The 23,011-nt window shown below is 41.2% G+C and overlaps 1 pseudogene; it reads left to right on the forward strand.

Moving 5' to 3' along the window:
- Positions 1–9,988: 9,988 nt before the first annotated feature.
- The window catches only part of LOC128045567 (guanylate-binding protein 7-like), a 40,283-nt pseudogene continuing 27,260 nt past the window's right edge, over positions 9,989–23,011 (forward strand).

Here is a 23,011-nt window from a genome sequence, read left to right on the forward strand (position 1 = left end):
GCCGCTCAGCATCTCAGTTTGGACCTGAGGCAGCTGGGAGGTAACAGCCTGTGCATTGTGTCCTGGATGGATGTTCCTCCTCTGGCATCCATCCAGGAGTGCAGAAAGGAGCCCACCATGGAATAAGGGGATGTGCATACTAACTCTTCTGAGGAAAGGGGGCTGAAGTCCTTGCTAGGAATGCATGACCCAACGCCTACCTCTTCACAGAGGCACTGGCTGAGGTCGCTTCCCCCTGCCCCTATCCCCCCGACTCTGACTGCATCCTGACTATTCCTTGCTGGGCACTGGAAAAAAGCAGAGAGAAAAGAAGGCCCTTAAAATACAGACCATTTAAATCTTACAACGAAGACAAGATTATTTTTGTATTAAAAATACAAAACGGGGAAGAATGGGAGGAATGGATAGTTAAGAAGTTTGGGACCAACATGTACTCACTGCAATATTTAAAATGGCTAGCCAATGAGGTCCTACTATATAGCACATGGAACTCTCCTCAATGTTATGAGGCAGCCTAGGTTGGAGAGAAGTTTGTGGGAGAATGGATACATGTATATATATGACAAAGTTCCTTTGCTGTCCACCTGAAACTATCACAACATTGTTAATCAGCTGTACTCCAATATAAAATAAAAAGCTTTAAAAAATATTTAGCATCTCAAATACTACACAACTCTATTATACAGAATGATTCAATTTCCTTCTCATTAATCAACTATAAATAATATGTTAAGGTCTAATTGTGTTGGTTTATCCATTTTAATACCTGGCCCTTTCAGTTAGTGCCTCAAAATAACTTGTGGTATTAGCTGAAAGTACAATTGCTGTACTTTTAACTCTCACTTTAGGTAACTTTCCTGAACAATAACCTTTGAAAAACATTGGACATCTTCTACCATCTAATAACACTATTTTGTTCTACTTGGGTAGTTTTGAAGTTTCTGGTTTAGGTACCTCAGTGTACTTTGAATGAAAAAAACTACATTGTAAACTCTAGAGCTTCTATACAAAGTTTTATCAGTAGTTAATATCAGAAAGGGAATTTACAATTCTTCTTGTTTATAACTGCTCACCTTAAAATTAAGCAGTTATTTTTCAAGTAAAAATGAGTTTATTCAGGTATAGCAAAGGAAGTCTAACTCCAGAATAGCAAGCTATAGAAAAGCCATGGGCAAATCTAACAAAGAAGAACATTATTTAACGGAGAAAAAGAAGGAGTTGGGAAAGATTATTTTCAAAACAAGTGCACTGGTAAAAAAATAAGAGTTCACGGTGGTGACTCATCCTCATTGGCTGAGTTGCTGGGGAGTCAATTCTTCTAGGAGATGCGATGTACATCTTTTCTTGTTGGGAACTGTCACTGATGACTCCCTTGTTGAAGATTTTTCCCTTTGGGTCTGTAATGACAGTTCTTCTATAAATGACCTCCAAACGTATTACATGAGAGCTCTTCTTTCTGGCCAGCTGACTCAATATGAGTGGCATCCCTTTATTAATTCTCACATAACACAGAAGTAAAAGATCATTTTATTCTCCCCACTCTGCTCCCAATCCACTCTAGATTAAAAAAAAAAAAAGATAAATTTTAGAGAGGCATTATGTTGTAAAAAAATTCACGCTTTTTTCTGACAAAAGGATTTTTAGATACCTAACAATTCTTAGCAATTTGCAGCTTACAGAAAGCACTGATACATTAGAACACATTGTCTAACTTGTTCTCTGTTGAAACAGTACTTTAATGAATGAAAAGGTTTTTAAATTTCTGAGAGTCTATATGTTATCAACTTACAGTAATGAATCAGGTAGGAATTACTGTTTTCCCTACAACATTGATAAGAAAATAGTGGCTTACAAAGTTAAGTTCATTTTCAGGGTCTCAACAGAAAATAAGTGGCATGAGCCCTGTGATTTGAACTCTGGCAGTCCAACTCCAAAACCTGTACTTGGATTTCACCGGGCAGCTCTGAGCTCCTCCAGCCTGTGTCTCCCCCATCACTGTCCTGCCTCTCAGCTGTTCCCACTGGATCTCCCCAGCCTGATCATCTTTCTCTTGGGCTGTGTCCTCCCACTTGCTTGTAATTAGAGAGGGAACTGTTATGGTTTCAGGCCATGCCTCCACTTTTATTCAGAAGTAACCCTCCCTGTCTTCAGAGGACGTATACTCACTGCTGTATTTAAAATGGATAACCAACAAGGACCTACTGTATAGCACACAAAACTGTGCTCAGTGTTATGTGGCGGCCTGGATGGGAGGGGAGTTTGGGGAGAATGGATATATGTATATGTATGGCGGAGTCCCTTCACTGTCCACCTGACACTATCACAACATTGTTAATGGCTTTAAAAAAAAAAGAGTATTGTAAGCGTCAGTTCTGGGTGTTCATTGGAAGGACTGATGTTAAAGCTGAAACTCCAATACTTTGGCCACCTCATGAGAAGAGTTGACTCATTGGAAAAGACTCTGGTGCTGGGGAGGTATTGGGGGCAGGAGGAGAAGGGGACGACAGAGGATGAGATGGCTGGATGGCATCATGGACTCGATGGACATGAGTCTGAGTAAACTCCGGGAGTTGGTGATGGACAGGGAGGCCTGGCGTGATACAATTCATGGGGTCGCAAAGAGTCAGAAGCGACTGAGTGACTGAACTGAACTGAAGCATCATGAGATATTTAACCAGTCTAATGACTTTAATTCTAACAGTTAGAACTGGACATGGAAAACAGACTGGTTTCAAATAGGAAAAGGAGTACGTCAAGGCTGTATATTGTCACCCTGCTTATTTAACTTCTATGCAGAGTACATCATGAGAAACGCTGGGCTGGGAGAAGCAAAAGCTGGAATCAAGATTTCTGGGAGAAATATCAATAACCTCAGATATGCAGATGACAACACTCTTATGGCAGAAAGTGAAGAGAACCTAAAAATCCTCTTGATGAAAGTGAAAGAGGAGAGTGAAAAAGTTGGCTTAAAGCTCAACATTCAGAAAACGAAGATTCTGGCATCTAGTCCCACCATTTCATGGGAAATAGATGAGGACACAGTGGAAATAGTGTCAGATTTATTTGGGGGGGGGGGGGGGGGCTCCAAAATCACTGCAGATGGTGACTGCAGCCATGAAATTAAAAGTTACTTACTCCTTGGAAGAAAAGTTATGACCAACCTAGATAGCATATTCAAAAACAGATACATTACTTTGCCAACAATGGTCCATCTAGTCAAGACTATGGTTTTTCCAGTAGTCACGTATGGATGTGAGAGTTGGACTGTGAAGAAGGCTGAGTGCCAAAGAATTGATGCTTTTGAACTGTGGTGTTGGAGAAGACTCTTGAGAATCCCTTGGACTGCAAGGAGATCCAACCAGTCCATTCTGAAGGAGGTCAGCCCTGGGATTTCTTTGGAGAGAATGATGCTGAGGCTGAAAGTCCAATACTTTGGCCACCTCATGCGAAGAGTTGACTCATTGGAAAAGACTCTGATGCTGGGAGGGATTGGGGGCAGGAAGAGAAGGGGACGACAGAGGATGAGCTGGCTGGATGGCATCACTGACTCGATGGACATGAGTCTGAGTGAACTCCGGGAGTTGGTGATGGACAGGGAGGCCTGGCATGCTGCGATTCATGGGGTTGCAAAGAGTCAGACACGACTGAGAGACTGAACTGAACTGAATGACCCTAATGACCGATGGACTTTACTCTTCGTGTCACCATTTTACAGAAGAGGAACCTGAGGTCCGCAGAAATTAATCTTCCCAGTCATCACACAGTTACTTAAGTATGATAACATGTGGTGGTCTTGTCTTTAGTATTGTCTTTCAGAAAACAAAATTACTGTTAAAGGTCTCTGACAGACTGCTGTCTGTCTTTTGAGATCATGAAACACCCAATCATGTTGATGAAAAAATTTATAGGAGAGCTTGGCCCAGATGGGAGACTCTGGCATATCTAGGTAGACCTTAGAATACAGGTTGTTTGCCTCTCTTCCCTCTCAGTTCAAGTAATAATAATAAAGAGAAAAGTGTCTTATAATTTCAGATGATAAAATAATTTTTACATGTATAACTTTGTTAGGTACTTTACACTGCTATGGTCCTGTTACGTTTGAAAGAGAATGGCTATCTTTATCTCAATTTCTTTCTCTCACAGTCACTTCTTCTCCAGCCTGTTCCTGCTCCCACTGATTCCCTGCATCTGTTCTCACTGAGAACACTGATCACATTCATTTTTCCTATGTCTGCAAGTTCTTCCCAGATTAAACTCTATGTAAATTCAACCCCCAATATACCAAACACCATTCCCTGCTCACTTTTTCTTAGCATTTATCATTCTCTAGTAAACATATGTGTATTTAGTTTTTTTCACGTTCTATATTATCTGCCTCCTCCACTAGAAGAGAGCTCCACAAGGCAGGGATTTGTCTCCATTTTGTTTCACTGTTTGCTTCTGAGTGCCTAGGACAGTGTCCAGCACAAGGTAGGTTCTCAATAAATATTTGTGCAATTACTGAGTGATCAAATCATTCTGGAACTCCAGAGATGGTGTCTGGTCACTCCTCATCCCCTTTATGTCCCATCTACCCTTAATATCCCTCAAATGTATGTGTTCTCAAGGCTCCATCATCAGTGCTCTGGGTTCTCATTCTATTCACTGCATGCCTCCCATGGACAGGTTGCTTTAGGGTTCATTAAGGATCCATGAGGTAATGTATATAATTTACCTGTACAGACCTTAGCATACTAGGGTGAATACTTACCTTTTCAGAAACATACAAAGAATAGAGTATTGATGTACAGTTTCTACAAGCAGAAGGCTGATGTGCACCATGATAAATGACTTCTGGATCTTGTATTTGAGTACCTTATCATATATTTACTTGCTATTTGCATTTGCTATTTCAATAAGTTGATTTTTTCCTAACAGGATACTTCTCTTCTTCTTACTAACTTTTAGGACAATCTGCTTATATCTCCTTCAGCATTTCTGTCTAAGAAAGTCACTTACCATTTCTTTCCTAACATCTTCCTCTGTGGCTTAGTGGCTCATCAGAATTATGGGCTAGAACCTCAGTCCACTAAACTCTAAAGATCCCTAGGATTATATCACTGTCTCTCCATAGACTCTTGCTTTATTGCTGTGTCTGTAAGTCTCTCCCACTCTCTTTATTCTGCCTTTCTCTTCTCTCATTTTTACTTTGCAATCCCCCATTGGCTTCACACAAAACATTTAATCTCTGTTTTCCTTTTATAAGAACTCTTAACTACCAATCAAGGGAGAACAATTTCCTTTGTCAAGCTTAGTTAATTAGTAGGTCAGTTTAGGAGGGATAAAAGTTTGAGAACTCTAAGGAAACTTTATCAGTGAAGGAATTTTGACAACATTGTTTTTTACTCTTCATGAGATAATATCACATAATGAAAGTTCCCTTAAAGAGGAAGTCCTTAACTTAGTCAAGTTTTAAAACACCTGAATTGTGACCCCCCCCCCCACCTCAGTCATTGAATTAAAGATTTACTGAGCATGGCCCCACCCATCAGAACAAGACCCAGTTTTCCCCTCAGTCAGTCTCTCCCATCAGGAAACTTCCACAAGCCTCTTGTTCTTCTCCATCAGAGGACAGACAGAATGAAAGCCACAATCACAGAAAACCAACCAATCTGATCACATGGACCACAGCCTTATCTAACTCAGTGAAACTATGAGCCATGCCATGTAGGGTGACCTAAGATGGACAGGTCATGGTGGACAGTTCTGAAAAAACTGTTCCCCTGGGGAAGGGAATGGCAAACCACTTTAGTATTCTTGCCTTGAGTACCCCATGAACAGTATGAAAAGGCAAAAAGATGGGACACTGACAGATGAATTCCCCAGGTCAATAGGTGCCCAATATGCTAATAGACATCAGTGGAGAAATAACTTCAGAAAGAATGAAGAGACAGAGTCAAAGCAAAAACAATACCCAGTTGTGGATGTGACTGTTGATGGCAGTAAAGTCTAATGCTGTAAGGAGCAATATTGCGTAGGAACCTGAAATGTTAGGTTCATCAATCAGGTTAAATAAGAAGTCATCAAACAGGAGATGACAAGATTGAACATCAACATTTTAGGAATCAGGAAACTAAAATGGACTGGAATGGGTGAATTTAACTCAGATGACCATTATCCACTACTGTGGGTAAGAATCCCTTAGAAGAAATGGAGTAGCCTTCCTAGTCAAGAAAAGAGTCCAAAATGCAGTACTTGGATGCAATCTCAAAAACGACAGAATGATCTCTGTTCATTTCCAAGGCAAATCATTCAATATCACGGTAATCCAAGTCTATACCTTGACCAGTAATGCTGAAGAAGTTGAAGTTGAATGGTTCTATGAAGACCTACAAGATCTTCTATAACTAACACCCAGAATAAGGTCCTTTTCATTATAGGGGACTGAAATGCTAAAGTAGGAAGTCAAGAGATACCTGGAGTAACAGGCAAATTTGGCCTTGGAGTACAGAATGAAGCAGGGCAAAGGCTAATAGAGTTTTGCCAAGAAAATGCACTGGTCATAGCAAACACCCTCTTCAAACAACACAAGAGGAGATTCTACACATGGACATCACCAGATGGTCAACACCAAAATCAGATGGATTATATTCTTTGCAGCCAAAGATGGAGAAACTCTATATAGTCAGCAAAAACAAGACCAGGAGCTGACTGTGGCTCATATCAGGAACTCCTTATTAGCAAATTCAGACTTAAAATTAAGAAAGTAGGGAAAACAACTACACCATTCAGGTATGACCTAAATCAAATCTCTTACAATTAACAGTGGAATTGACAAATAGATTCAAGGCACTAGATCTGATAGAAAGAGTGCCTGAAGAACTATGGACAAAGGTTCATGACATTGTACAGGAGGCAGTGATCAGGACCATCCCCATGAAAAAGAAATGCAAAACAGCAAAAAGGACAAATAGCTGAGAAAAGAAAACACAGAAAAGGCAAAGGAGAAAAGGAAAGATATACCCATCTGAATGCAGAGAATAGTAAGGAGACATAAGAAAGCCTTCCTCAGCGATCAATGCAAAGAAATAGAGGAAAACAATACAATGGGAAAGACTAGAGATTGCTTCAAGAAAATTAGATACCAAGGGAACTTCTCATGAAAAGATGGGCACAATAAAACAGAAATGGTATGGACCTAACAGAAACAGAATATATTAAGAAGAGGTGGCAAGAATACACAGAACTGTACAAAAAATAAGCACGATGGTGTGGTCACTCACCTAGAACCAGACGTCCTAGAATGCAAAGTCAAGTGGGCCTTAGGAAGCATCACTATGAACAAAGTTAGTGGAGGTGATGGAATTCCAGTTGAGCTATTTCAAATCCTGAAAAATGATGCTGTGAAAGTGCTGCATTCAATATGCCAGTAATTTGGAAAACTCAGCAGTGACCACAGGACTGGAAAAGGTCAGTTTTCATTCCAATCCCAAAGAAAGGCAATGCCAAAGAATGCTCAAAACTACTGCTCAGTTACACTCATCTCACATGCTATTAAATTAATGCTCAAAATTCTGCAAAACACACTTCAACAATACGTGAAATGTGAACTTCCAGATGTTCAAGCTGATTTTAGAAAAGGCAGAGGAACCAGAGATCAAATTGCCAACATTCACTGGATTATCGAAAAAGCAACAGGGTGCCAGAAAAGCATCTATTTCTGCTTTATTGACTATGCCAAAGCCTTTGACTCTATGGATCACAACAAACTGGAAAATTCTGAAAGAGAATACCAGACCACCTGACCTGCCTCTTGAGAAACCTGTTTGCCGGTCAGGAAGCAACAGTTAGACTTGAAATGAAATAACAGTCTGGTTCCAAATAGGAAAAGGAGTACATCAAGGCTGTATATTGTCACCCTGCTTATTTAACTTATATGCAGAGTACACCATGAGAAACACTGGGCTAGATGAAGCACAAGCTGGAATCAAGATTGCTGGGAGAAATACCAATAACCTCAGATATGCAGATGACACCACCCTTATAGCAAAAAGCAAAGAACTAAAGAGCCTCTTGATGAAAGTGAAAGAGGAGAGTGAAAAAGTTGGCTTAAAGCTCAACATTCAGAAAATGAAGATCATGGCATCTAGTCCCATCATTTCATGGCAAATAGATGGGGAAACAGTGGAAACAGTGACAGACTTGATTTTTGGGGGCTCTGAAATCACTGCAGATGATGAGTGCAGCCATGAAATTGAAAGACGCTTACTCCTTGGGAGAAAAGTTATGACCAACCCAGAGAGCATTTTAAAAAGCAGAGACATTACTTTGTCAACAAATTCTGTCTAGTCAAAGCTATGGTCTTTCCAGTAGTCATGCATGGATGTGAGAGGTGGACTATAAAGAAAGCTGAACACAGAAATATTGATGCTTTTGAACTATGGTGTTGGAGAAGACTCTTGAGAGTCCCTTGGACAGCAAGGAGATCCAATCAGTCCATGCTAAAGGACTGAATATTCATTGGAAGGACTGGTGCTGAAGCTGAAACTCCAGTATTTTGACCACCTGATGTGAAGAACTGAATCTTTGAAAAGACTCTGATGCTGGGAAAGATTGAAGGCAGGAGGAGAAGGGGATGAGATGAGGATGGCATCACCGAATAATGGACATGAGTTTGAGTAAACTAGGGAAGTTCCAGATGGACAGGAAGGCCTGGGGTGCTGCACTCGATAGGGTCTCAAAGAGTTGGACATGACTGAGTGACTGAAATTAACTGAACCGAACTGAACTGAACCCCAGTCATATCACAGGAAGAACAAAAGCCAAACAAACTAAACTTATGCCCAGTTAGGTGGACAATCAGGACCAGGTCACTGTTCTCTCTGTCTCCTTGTGATGACTTCTTTATCTGCTCTTTATCTCAAATACCTGACAGTGGGGAACTCTAGTAGCACTTTGCCTTTTCTCCTTGGTGAAACTGGGAGCCCAGGTTGCTCTGTATTAATCAGCAAGAAGTCAAATGCCATCAAGATGTAGAGGGGTACAGATCATCTCCCATGTTATACCCACACTAAGCAGAACAAACAGGACATGGCAGCTGATTGGCCTGAGCATGCTGAACCATGCTCCCCTAGGTATTTGATCATATCCATTTCTATACTCAGTTGAAGGGAGCATTGTGTATGGCAGACAGTCAAAATCTTGGAGTATGGATAAGACACATTGCCTGCAGCTTCTTCAACATATACCTCACATCCTCTCCACTGGGGGTTTAAACCTTTAGAAAGAAGGACAAGCGATTCTCATAGGTCTTGTTGAATTTCCTGCTGTTACATGCCCACCTCAGTCAATGAACAAAGAATTCATCTGTTTTTGAAGAGAAGAACAGAAATGAGGACAATATAGAGAAGAAGGGGAGGAAAAATATCTGACAAAAGCTGATGTATAGTCCAGGTGCTGGAAGTACACCGATAATCCACTTAAAGGGTAACTGAAGACTTTTAAAGGTGGGGGTGGGGTTGGGGGTGGGGGGACACGTTCAAGGGCACAAGCAGAGGGATTCAGTGAAGGATATGGAGCAATCAAAAGGTGGCAGGAACAATGACCAGGTAGCTTTTATAACTCGTGTAGAGTGAAAAGGCAAGCAATGTGTGAATTCCAGAATTATCAAAGATCAGAGACAATGGATGGTGCTAAAGGAAAGATGTGACCAAGGTAGAGGAACAGAGACACTGGCACTGTGGTTGATGAGGATGCAAGCAAGGGGAACAGGAGCCTGGCTTCCAGTCTCCTGCTGGCACTTCTCACTGGTAAATATCCATCAGAAAGGATGGAGGATATGGGGGATCTTCCGTGTCAGATAAATATAGAAAGTTTAATACGGTTTGCATTATTTCTAGAATGTGACACAGTTAGAGCCATTAATGGCAGAAGGTGAATAGGGGAAAGAAAGTGTTCCTTCAGAAAGTTCTGAATATGTATAGAGGTTGGATTTTCTGTCCTTGTTAAAATGGAAGTATCTTCCTCCCAGGCAGGTATTCATCTGCACACAAGTTCACCCAAAGCAACCCCTGGGCAGTCTGGACTATTGCTCTTACTGTGTGTTGCATTCTTGTCTTTCCGTACATGTTTACTTCCGGGCTCCACAGTGCGGTTTGAAACCAAAGGCATTTGGATGCTGTGTGTGCACCATGCCTCCAAGGAGAACCACACCTTGGTCCTTCTGGGCACTGAGGGTCTGGCGATGTGGAGAAGGTAAGGTAGGGAATCTTCTTTACACTTGAGACTCCACTTACATTTCAATTTCCCACCTCAATTCAATTTTTAGGACATGTTCCTATAAACTGCAAATCTTATTACGAATGATGAGGCCAAATTCTCTTTCCTTGAATTCATTCTTTGATAAAATATATACTTCAGTTGATAGGGATAAAGTTGGGTTCAATAAAGGACAAAAATGGTATGGAACTAACAGAAGCAGAAGATATTAAGAAGAGGTGGCAAGAATAGACAGAAGAACTGCACAAAGAAGATCTTCACAACCTGGATAATCACGATGATGTGATCACTCATTTAGAACCAGACATCCTAGAATGTGAAGTCAAGTGGGCCTTAGAAAGCATCACTACGAACAAAGTTAGTGGAGGTGATGGAATTCCAGTTGAGCTATTTCAAATCCTGAAAGATGATGCTGTGAAAGTGCTGCACTCAATATGCCAGCAAATTTGGAAAACTCAGCAGTGGCCCCAGAACTGGAAAAGGTCAGTTTTCATTCCAATCCCAAAGAAAGGCAATGCCAAAGAATGCTCAAAGTACTGCACAATTGCACTCATCTCACATGCTGGTAAAGTAATGCTCAAATTTCTTCAAGTCAGGCTTCAGCAGCACATGAACCTTGAACTTCCTGATGTTCCAGCTGGTTTTAGAAAAGGCAGAGGAACAAGAGATCAAATTGTCAACATCCACTGGATCATGGAAAAAGCAAGAGAGTTCCAGAAAAACATCTATTTCTGCTTTATTGACTATGCCATAGCCTTTGACTGTGTGGATCACAATAAACTGTGGAAAATTCTGAGAGAGATGGGAATACCAGACCACCTGACCTGCCTCTTGAGAAATCTTTATGCCTGTCAGGAAGCAACAGTTAGAACTGGACATGGAACAACAGACTGGCTCTAAATAGGAAAAGGAGTACGTCAAGGCTATACTTGTCACCTTGCTTATTTAACTTATATGCAGAGTACATCATGAAAAATGTTGGGCTGGAAGAAGCACAAGCTGGAATCAAGATTGCTGGGAGAAATATCAATAACCTCAGATATGCAGATGACACCACCCTTATGGCAGAAAGTGAAGAGAACCTAAAAAGCCTCTTGATGAAAGTAAAAGAGGAGAGTGACAAAGTTGGCTTAAAGCTCAACATTCAGAAAACGAAGTTCATGGCATCAGGTCCCATCACTCCATGGGAAATAGATGGGGAAACAGTGGAAACAGTGTCAGACTTTATTTTTTGGGCTCCAAAATCACTGCAGATGGTGACTGCAGCCATGAAATTAAAAGATGCTTACTCCTTGGAAGAAAAGTTATGACCAACCTAGATAGCATATTCAAAAACAGAGACATCACTTTGCTGACTAAGGTCCACGCAGTCAAGGCTATGGTTTTTCCTGTGGTCATGTATGGATGTGAGAGTTGGACTGTGAAGAAGGCTGAGTGCTAAAGAATTGATGCTTTTGAACTGTGGTGTTGGAGAAGACTCTTGAGAGTCCCTTGGACTGCAAGGAGATCCAACCAGTCCATTCTGAAAGAGATCAGCCTTGGGATTTCTTTGGAAGGAATGATGCTAAAGCTGAAAGTCCAGTACTTTGGCCATCTCATGGGAAGAGTTGACTTATTGGAAAAGACTCTGATGCTGGGAGGGATTGGGGGCAGGAGGAAAAGGGGATGGCAGAGGATGAGATGGCTGGATGGCATCACTGACTCAACGGACGTGAGTCTGAGAGAACTCCGGGAGTTGGTGATGGACAGGGAGGCCTGGCGTGCTGCGATTCATGGGGTCGCAAAGTGTCAGACACGACTGAGTGACTGAACTGAACTGAACTGATAGGGATAAACTTTATTATTTTTAACACTGGGATGAAAGATACAGTGAAATCTCTCAGTCCTGTCCAACTCTTTGCAACCGCATGGACTATACTGTCCATGGAATTCTCCAGGCCAGAATACTGGAGTGGGTAGCCTTTCCCTTCTCCAGGGTATCTTCCAATCCCAGAGATCCAACCCAAGTCTCCTGCATTTTAGGCAGATTCTTTACTAGCTGATCCACATGGCAATCCCAAGAATACTGGAGTGGGTAGCCTATCCCTTCTCCAGAGGATCTTTCTGACGCAAAAATCAAACTGGGGTCTCCTGCATTGCAGGTGGATTCTTTAGCAACTGAGCTATCAGGGAAGCCCATGCAAGTTAATAAATATTTATTGGGCATTTGAATCATGGGGATGAAGTGTAACAGATATCTCAGTGAGTTAAAGACCCAGAGCTAAGTTGGGGAGATAAATATTCAGTGTTATCAGTAAAGGGAACCAAGAGGAAAAGAATGTAAGAATCTACCCCAGTTGCTCAGGTTCCTGAAAACTTCCTTATGAAAGCTATAACCATTCAATCAATGAGATCTAGTCGTTGATGTGTGTGGAGTTGATGAGTTGATGATGGTGTAGGTAGGAACTACTAACATAGGATTTCTCTGAATAATGTATTTTTCAAATCTCCAGAAAAGTTTCAGCTATCCCAGGAACATTTTAGGTTCTGAAGATGAACTCATCACTGACTTATCTAGAAGCATGAGCTACTTTAACCAAGAACTTTGTAAATGGGATAATTTTAGAAACCTTGTCTTTACAGTATTAGTTGTAATCAAACTTTTCTACTTATTTATAGTAACCTGCATCTATATAAGAAAGCAGTAGCATTGAATCTTTGGCCTTCATCATTGTAGAGAAAAGCTGGTACATAAATTCAGAAATTCTAAATTTAAAAATCCAGATTTAATATAGTCAATAATCACATTAGTGTCAACCCAACTTGGTCTACTGATTCGTAACAGACTGTAATTTTCATGACCCTCTGCCGAGGTCCAGCCCCAGTGGATCCAGGGAAATTCGAAGCGTGGACGGCGTAGGCAAGGAAAACTTATTTATTTATTAATATAAGATTAGATTAGAGAGAAATAGTGTAGTAGGAAAATTAAGTGGAGAAAGAAGGCCGAATAACTTGGTTTATGTGGGAAGCCAATAAAGTTCCAGACAAGGAGCTTGCACCATCTACGTTAGACCACCGGCGTCCTCTTGAATATCGGGGGGTGCCCTGCCTTGGGCTCCCCCTCGCATGGATCTTAAAAGCCAGGACAAGTAAGTAGACATGGTGAGCCTCCATGCCCCAGATGGGAATTCAGCCAGAAATTAGGGAGGAGACACGGGGAAAACTAGTCCAGTGAATGGCCCCAGCCTCTATTCTCTAGAAAGGACTTTTATACCTTTTTGCTTGTACATAGAGATCAATGGGTAATACAAAATTATGCAGTGTTAGCAGCCCAGACTCTTATCAAAACCAGGCTTTTCTCTCTGCATACCTAGTTGTATACACAAGCCTTAGGTAATTTACATCATCTTCTGCCCAAAAAGGCCAATTAACATTTTACAGCCTTTTTTCTGATAAGGCTTTGTCAACCAGAAGACTTATTTGTGTTGATCTTCCCAAAGTCTGGTGCCACTCTCAGAAAGCGCTAAATAAAGTTACATTCTTACATAGCAAAGATACAGCAATTTATAACAAGTGAAAGAAGTACAGTGATTTACAACAAAAGAAGATAATTATCAAAACTACTATATATCTTTTTCCATATCCCGTTTACATTGATTAACATCCTCCCAGGTGCCTAAAAGATAAAGAATATGGAGGTCTGGCAGCAATCATTGAGTCAACAGTAAAAACCCGTCACCAATATGATTTTTAGCTCTTTAGAAAAGGCTCTGTATCTTTAAGATGTTTTAAGCTTTATGCCTCTCACAGTTGGGGGCTGTAAGCAATTCACAAGCTGTAAGAGGTCCGGGGGAACCTGTTAGGCAAGCTAGAGAGCTATCAGAGGGGTTTGAGCTGAAACATCCCTCTCAAATGCCGAAGACTAAAGCCCTGATTTGACTATTTCCAGAGAATATTGAAGAGTAGAAAAGCAGGCAGATTCTTACTTTTTTGGGGGGTGGGGGGGGGGGGGGCGTGGATGCTCAGGAAATTCCAGGGGGAACTCCTGAAACCTGCTCACGTCCTTGCGTTTTGTCAGGCTTCCTTCCGCATGACCTTGTCACGGACAGGATTCCTCATGCTGGCCCCCGGCAACCCTCTTCTTCTTATCTAACTGCATCTTTCAAAGAACCAAAGCACACTGAACTGCACACTGATAGCAGAACTACTTGCTCCTCATATTGGTATAAAGAATCTTAATAGTATATATAATGATTTAGTAACCAAGTCACGTCCAACTCTTGCAACCACATGGACTGTAGCCTTCCAGGCTCCTCTGTCCATGGGATTCTCCCAGCAAGAATAATGAAGTGGGGTGCCATTTCCTCCTCCAGGGGATCTTCCAGACCCAGGAAAAGAAACTGAGTCTCCTGCATTGCAGGCAAATTCTTTACAGACTGAGCTACGAGGGAAGCCCTGATACTCTGTGTGTGTGTGTGTGTGTGTGTGTGTGTACACACATTCTATTCCAAAGTCACTCCTGATTTGCCCTGAATTTTGTTTTTAGCCTCATCATCTACTACCACACACGTAATCACTGGTGGTGGTTTGGTTTAGTCACTAAGTCGTGTCCGACTCTTGTGACCCCATGGACTGTAGCCTGCCAGGCTCCTCTGTCCATGGGATTCTCCAGGCAAGAATACTGGAGTGGGTTGCCATTTCATTCTCCAGAGGATCTTCCCGACCCAGGTATCGAACCCAGGTCTCCTGCACTGCAGGCAGATTCTTTACCAACTGCACTATGAGGGAAGCCCTTCAGTCAAATAAAATAACCATGTAATACTTTTACCTGAGTACACGTTCTGGCAATTATGATTGGCTTCTGTGGGTCCTTCCACCTCCATGATTTCTATAACTCCACAAATCCATCTTCTGTCAATTCTTTAAATTTCAGCTATTTATTTCTGAATACCATCATATTACAGTCAGACATAAGCACTACTGCTCTGAATGCACAGAGTATTTTTTCTGGTTTGGGCATATGGGTTTTCCTGTTATCTCAGACAGTAAAGAATCTGCCTGCAATGCAGGAGACCCAGGTTCAATCCCTGGGTCCAGAAGATTCCCTGGAGAAGAGAATGGCTACCCACTCCAATACTCTTGCCTGGAGAATTCCATGGACAGAGAAGCCTCACAGGCTACAGTCCATGGGGTCGCATAGAGTCGAACATGACTAAGCAACTAACATTTACTTACTTACCTTTGCCATTTATAATATAACACTTGATTCCATGCCTGGCAGCTTATCATCTTGGATGAATGTAAACTTCTCCAATAAGATTATGTTTCCAGGTATACCTGCACCTTTTCAAAGCCCTCTCTCTAAGGCAAGGAGTATAATATGAAATTTTATATCCAAGCAAGCAAATAAGTGTCTCCTGTTAGTTAGATGCACACTTAGTAGTTGATTAATTTAACTGAATATTACTTGTGCTCTTAATATACACCATGATATATTAGGAAAAGGTTGGAAAGGCAAACAACACCCACTTACTGTCCCACAACTTCTATGTTCCAGGCACTGTACTAAACATTTTAAGCACATGTGGGGCATCATTCATTTCTGTTAGTAGTTAATCATACTCAAGTGCTTCAGTTCAGTTCAGTCACTCAGTCGTGTCCGATTCTCTGCGACCCCATGAATCGCAGCACGCCAGGCCTCCCTGTTTATCACCATCTCCTGGAGTTCACTCAGACTCACGTCCATCGAGTCCGTGATGCCATCCAGCCATCTCAGCCTCGGTCGTCCCCTTCTCCTCCTGCCCCCAATCCCTCCCAGCATCAGAGTCTTTTCCAGTGAGTCAACTCTTCTCATGAGGTGGCCAAAGTTCTGGAGTGTACACTGGAGTGTACACTCAAGTGCTTAGAGGGGTCAATATCTTCACCAGAAAGGTTTGCATTTGGCATTGTCTTGAAAATTTGTCATTTGTCTCACTATTGAGTTACAGTACAGCTGTTATAGTAAATGAACAACTGAATGAGAGCATAAGGGGTAGCATCCTCATGCTGTAATGTAGTTTCTAGGGGAACTCCAAGAATGACACATGTATCTTTGCCCTGGCCAAGTTCCTGAGAATCAACTTTGTCTGCAATGGGATGAACACCATCAATCACCAGGCCCTGGAACAGCTGCAGTATCCTTCCAGAACTGAACGAGTACATTTCATTGACTTCATAAGAATAGCAACTGACAATGTTTCTTCTTTTCCATGACTCCATTCTCTTGGCAGATGAGATAGTAAACTGGGGCAAAAGGGAATAATCGTAAAACTTACTTTGGACTGAGATCTGGAAATTGTGTTGGAGAGTGCTATTTATTCCTTAGCTAAGATCCCAGCTATGTGACTGAATTAACAGAATTGATCAGAACCAAATCACCTCCCAGCTCTGACAAAGTATTGGACTCAACTGAATTTGAGAGTTTCTTTTCAGACTGAATCTGGACTGTACGGGATTGCATGCTGGAGCTGGAACTAGATGGGAATCCCATCACTGAAGATGAGTACCTGGAGAATGCCTTGAAGTTGATTCCAAGTATCACCTTGAAGGGGCAAGGTGGTAGAAAGATCAGTAGGAAGTGGGATCAAGAGCCATATATGACAAACTCTCAGCAAACATTATCCTCAATGAGGAAATACTGAAATCAATTTGCCTAAAGTCAAGGAACAAGACAAGGGTGCCCACTCTCACCACTTCTATTCCACATAGTTCTGGAAGTTTTGGCCACAGCAATCACAGCAGAAAAAGAAATAAAAGGAATCCAGATTGGGAAAGAAGAAGTAAAACTCTCACTGTTTGCAGTTGACATGATCCTCTACATCAGTCCAGTTCAGTCGCTCAGTCATGTCTGACTCTTTGCGACCCCATGAATTGCAGCACGCCAGGCCTTCCTGTTTCCCCATCTATTGCCCAAGAAGTGATGGGACCAGATGCCCTGATCTTAGTTTTCTGAATGTTGAGTTTAAGCCAATTTTTTCACTCTCCACTTTCACTTTCATCAAGAAGCATTTTAGTTCCTCTTCACTTTCTGCCATAAGGGTGGTGTCATCTGCATATCTGAGGTTATTGATATTTCTCTCAGCAATCTTGATTTCAGCTTGTGCTTCTTCCAGCCCAGCGTTTCTCATGATGTACTCTGCATATAACAGTGGAAACAGTGTCAGACTTTATTTTGGGGGGCTCCAAAATCACTGCAGATGGTGACGGCAACCATGAAATTAAAAGATGCTTACTCCTTGGAAGAAAATTTATGACCAACTTAGATAGCATATTCAAAAGCAGAGACATTTGCCAAAAAAGATTCTAGTCAAGACTATGATTTTTCCAGTGGTCATGTATGGATGTGAGCGTTGGACTGTGAAGAAAGCTGAGCGCCAAAGAATTGATGTTGTTGAACTGTGGTGTTGGAGAAGACTCTTAGAGTCCCTTGGACTGCAAGGAGATCCAACCAGTCCATTCTGAAGGAGATCGGCCCTGGGATTTCTTTGGAGGGAATAACGGTGAGGCTGAAACTCCAGTACATTGGCCACCTCGTGGGAAGTGTTGACTTATTGGAAAAGACTCTGATGCTGGGGGGGTATCGGGGGCAGGAGGAGAAGGCGATGACAGAGGATGAGATGGCTGGATGGCATCACTGACTCGATGGATGTGAGTCTGAGTGAAGTCCAGGAGTTGGTGATGGACAGGGAGGCCCGACGTACTGTGATTCATGTGGTCGCAAAGAGTCAGACACGATTGAGCGACTGAACTGAATTGAACTGAACTGAGGCCTTCCTGTCCATCACCAACTCCTGGAGTTTACTCAAACTCATGCCCATAAAGTCAGTGATGCCATCCAGCCATCTCATCCTCTGTCGTCCCCTTCTCCTCCTGCCCCCAATACCCCCCCAGCATCAGAGTCTTTTCCAATCAGTCAACTCTTCACGTGAGGTGGCCAAAGTACTGGAGTTTCAGCTTTAGCATCATTCCTTCCAAAGAACACCCATGGCTGATCTCCTTTAGAATGGACTGGTTGGATCTCCTTGCAGTCCAAGGGACTCTCAAGAGTCTTCTCCAACACCACAGCTCAAAAGCATCAATTCTTCTAGCACTCAGCTTTCTTCACAGTCCAACTCTCACATCCATACATGACTACTGGAAAAACCATAGACTTGACTAGATGGACCTTTGTTGGCAAAGTTATGTCTCTGCTTTTGAATATGCTATCTAGGTTGGTCATTACTTTCCTTTCAAGTTGTAAGCGTCTTTTAATTTCATGGCTGCAGTCACCATCTGCAGTGATTTAGGAACCCCCAAAAATAAAGTCTGACAGTGTTTCCACGGTTTCCTCATCTATTTCCCATGAGGTGATGGGACCAGATGTCATGATCCTCGTTTTCTGAATGTTGAGCTTTAAGCCAACTTTTTCACTCTCCTCTTTCACTTTCATCAAGAAGCTTTTTAGGTCCTCTTCACTTTCTGACATAAGGGTGGTGTCATCTGCATATCTGAGGTTATTGATATTTCTCCTCGCAATCTTGATTCCAGCTTGTGCTTCTTCCAGCCCAACGTTTCTCATGATGTACTCTGCATATAAGTTAAATAAGCAGGGTGACAATATACAGCCTTGAAGTACTCCTTTTCCTATTTGGAACCAGTCTGTTGTTCCATGTTCAGTTCTAACTGTTGCTTCCTGACCTGCATACAGGTTTCTCAAGAGGCAGGTCAGGTGGTCTGGTATTCCCATCTCAGAATTTTCCACAGTTTATTGTGATCCACACAATCAAAGCCTTTAGCATAGTCAATAAAGAAGAAATAGATGTTTTTCTGGGATTCTATTGCATTTTTGATCCTCTACGTAGAAAACCGTAAAGACTCCACCAGAAAATTACTAGAGCTAATCAGTGAATATAGCAAATTTGCAGGATATAAAATTAACACAGAGTAATCCCTTGCATTCCTATACACTAACAATGAGAAAACAGAAATAAAAAATAAGGAAACAATTCACCATTGCAACGAAAAGAATAAAATACTTGGGAATATATCTACTTAAAGAAACATGGACAGAGAAGCCTGGAAGAGTTGGACACAAATGGATGAGTTCACTGTACTATACTATACTATACATAAACAAAAGACCTATATATAGAAAACTATAAAACACTGGTGAAAGAAATCAAAGACACAAATAGATGGAGAAATATACTGTGTTCATGGATTGGAGAAATCAATATAGTGAAAATGAATATACTATCCAAAGCAATCTATAGATTCAATGCAATCCCTATCAAGCTACCAATGGTATTTTTCAGAGAACTAGAACAAATAATTTCACAGTTTGTATGGGAATACAAAAAAACCTTGAATAGCCAAAGCAATCTTGAGAAAGAGAAATGGAACTGGAAGAATCAACCTGACTGATTTCAGTCCCTACTACAAAGCCACAGTCATCAAGACAGCATGGTACTGGCACAAAGACAGAAATGTAAATCAATGGAACAAAATAGAAAGCCCAGAGATAAAGCCACACACCTATGGACACCTTATCTTTGACAAAGGAGGCAAGAATGTACAATGGAGTAAACACAATCTCCTAACAAGTGTTGCTGGGAAAACTGGTCAACCACTTGTAAAGGAACAAAACTAAAATACTTTCTAACACCATACACAAAAATAAACTCAAAATGGATTAAAGATCTAAACGTAAGACCAGAAACTATAAAACTCCTAGAGGAAAACATAAGCAAAACACTCTCTGACATACATCACAGCAGGATCCTCTCTGACCCACTTCCCAGAATATTGGAAATAAAAGCAAAAAAAATGGGACCTGAGAATCCTGAGAATCATTTGTCTCCATAGGTTATCTTTCCAGCAATATTATAAATATCTTTATTTCTATGATTACATTACTTTAGAGCACACATGTCATTTCTGACATGGGAACTGTAATATCAGAAAAATATTTCTGACAATTTCTTGGATAAATCTATTACTCAAAAAAAAAAATCTAATAAGTAGTTGATTCACTACACAGCATAGAATGTTAAGGAAAATAATCAGAAGTTTCCTCACTTGGAATGGATCCCGCCCCTGCCTCCTCAGAAGTATGTTGATCACTCTTGTTGTTGTTAGTCACTCAGTCATGTCCTAGTTTTCTGTGACCCTATGGATTATAGCCCACCAGGTTCCTCTCTTCATGGAATTTCCCAGGCAAGAATACTGGAGTGGTTTGCCATTTCCTTCTCCTGGGGATCTTCCAGACCCAGGGATCACAACCTGGTCTCTTGCATTGGGAGGCAGATTCTTTAGCACTGAACCACTTGGGAAGCCCTCCTTCACTCTCAGCTCTGTGCAGGAAAAAAAAAAAAATAGGGACGCGATTTTCCATTTCCTGAGTAGATTAGCATAAGATTGACTTGAATGATTTGATTAGTAAAGATTTACAGACACAGGAGATACCAAAATGCAAAGATCCCAGAAATGAAACACTTGAGCCCCCTCACATGAAATTTGTCCCTTCCACGATTGCTTGTTTTTCACTGCTATTGGCAAGGATCCCAGAATTCAGAACTCCAACATGCCCAGAAAGAATATCAGGAATTATCCAAAAAGAAAATGCTTTGCTTTTGACTGGCTTACAAGTGACAGAAAACTAATTCTCCATATTGAGGAAGTGCTAGATAACCAACTGGATGAGAATTTCCAGAAGAAATCAAATGATTTCTGTTCATATATCTTTACTCATGCAAAACCCAAGACCCCAAGAGAAGGAATCACTGTCAGGTGGGGAGGTGAGTCTCTTACGCTAGCGCACATGTCTGTGACTTAGTGTGTGTGATGAACTTGTGATTGCACTCTGGGATTCTCAGTAATTGTATTTTCTTCTCCATGTAACTTGGAAAATGGATGCTCATGCCACACAGGGAAATGCATATTTCTTCACTAAAAAAAGCCTATCTACATGGTTTTTTTGCAGTCTGTCAAATCTCTTGAAACTATTACAATAATGATATAAGTTAAAGATAGAAATCTTCATGGTGATGAGATGTCTGATGCAATAGGTGTCTTGAGTGAGGATATGCAAAGTATTTTGTGAGTTTACACTGAGAAGAAAATAAATAGTAGTCCATGAATCCATGTAGTTTTACCGAGACTGAGAAACAAATATAAATACGTCTTATATACAGGGTTGGCCTCATGAACATGCCACTTGGGCAGTCGCACAGTGTCCTGTGCTGAGATGAGTCCTTCTTGTTTTCATGTTTTGTGTCACTGTCCTGAAATTCTGATGACATTTTCATCAAGATGTTTTAATTTACAAACAGAGTCCCCAAATAATGTAAATCACTTACAAGTGTCATCAGTTCTTCTTATTTTATTACAATGGGAAAAGTGTTCTGGGAGACCCTTGAGCATATGGTTTGAGATGATTTGTTCAATATTGTAATGTGACGAATTGGAGAAACATAAAAGATAGAGTGCATAGGAGATACAGTGATGATATTCAAAAAAAGTGGATTCATAAAAGAAAAAGGATGAGGATACAAGAATGAAGAAAATGAGGAGAAGGATAAATAGAAGAAAAGAAATCTTTAACTTTAAAAAATTTTAATGATTTCTAGAATCCTGATCTGTAAAGCTGCTTTTAAAAAGCAGGTGAGAATTCTCTCCCATTTCATAAATATCATATATCTTTCAGTGTTGGGGATGCTGGTGGAGGCCTACATAGATGCCATCAACAGTGGAGGAGTCCCCCATTTGAGGAACGCAGTAATTACTCTGGCTGAGCGTGAGAACTTAGCAGCCATGCAGAAGGCAGCTAATCACTACATTGAGTAGATGACCCAGCGACTGAGCCTCCCCACAGATATGCTCCAGGAGCTACTGGAGGTTCATGAAGCCTATGAGAGGGAAGCCATTGCCATCTTTTTGAGGGACTCCTTCAAGGATGACAAGCAGATGTTTCAGAAAAAGCTTGCAGTAATGTGTCCTAGAATATATTCTCCTTGATTCCTTTCTTCCAGAATGATGCCTACCCACCCCACTTTTGACCCCATGGTTCCTGTGCTTCTTATCATAAAATGAGTCTAGATTCTAGTGAGTGATACAGCTCAACAAGCTATGTAGTCCATCTATTTTCTAAAAGTTGGGTTTTTTTATTTTCTGTTGTAGTAAAACAAATTATTTTGAGCTTAGCAAGTTGAAATACACATCTAATAGCTTATCGTTCCCCAGGTCAGATTCCCACTCAGGGTCCATGGGTTTCTGCTCGGTGTACCATAGCTGAAAACAAGGTCATGTGGGCTTGGTACTCACATGGAGACTCTGGGGACCCCCCCCCCCCCACCACCACCACCTCTTCAACAGCCATGGTGCACTGTTTCTTTCTTCAGTTTCTAATCTCTCTGATTACTTCTTCTGCCACCAACTGGAGAAGACTACCTGTGAAGGGCTTGTGTGATTAGGTAACACCCACTTGGGTCATCTCCATTTCTTAACTTAGCCTGTGCCATATAATATAGTCTAAACACAGCATCTATATTTGTCATATTCATAAGTTTATGGACAATGCAGAGTGTGGACACCAGGGGAGAGGATGCTTGGAGATCACAGTTCTACTTACCATTGGCAGTTTCACTGAAAGTTTGACTTTCAGTCTCCCTTGACCATCTTACTACAACTTACAAAAATGTCTTAGTTCATATTGAGAAAGCAAGCCTGATTTTAATTTATAAGTACAAACAAAAAATTC

This window comes from Budorcas taxicolor, chromosome 3 (genome assembly GCF_023091745.1).
Source record: "Budorcas taxicolor isolate Tak-1 chromosome 3, Takin1.1, whole genome shotgun sequence".
In the NCBI taxonomy this organism is placed as follows: Eukaryota; Metazoa; Chordata; class Mammalia; order Artiodactyla; family Bovidae; genus Budorcas; species Budorcas taxicolor.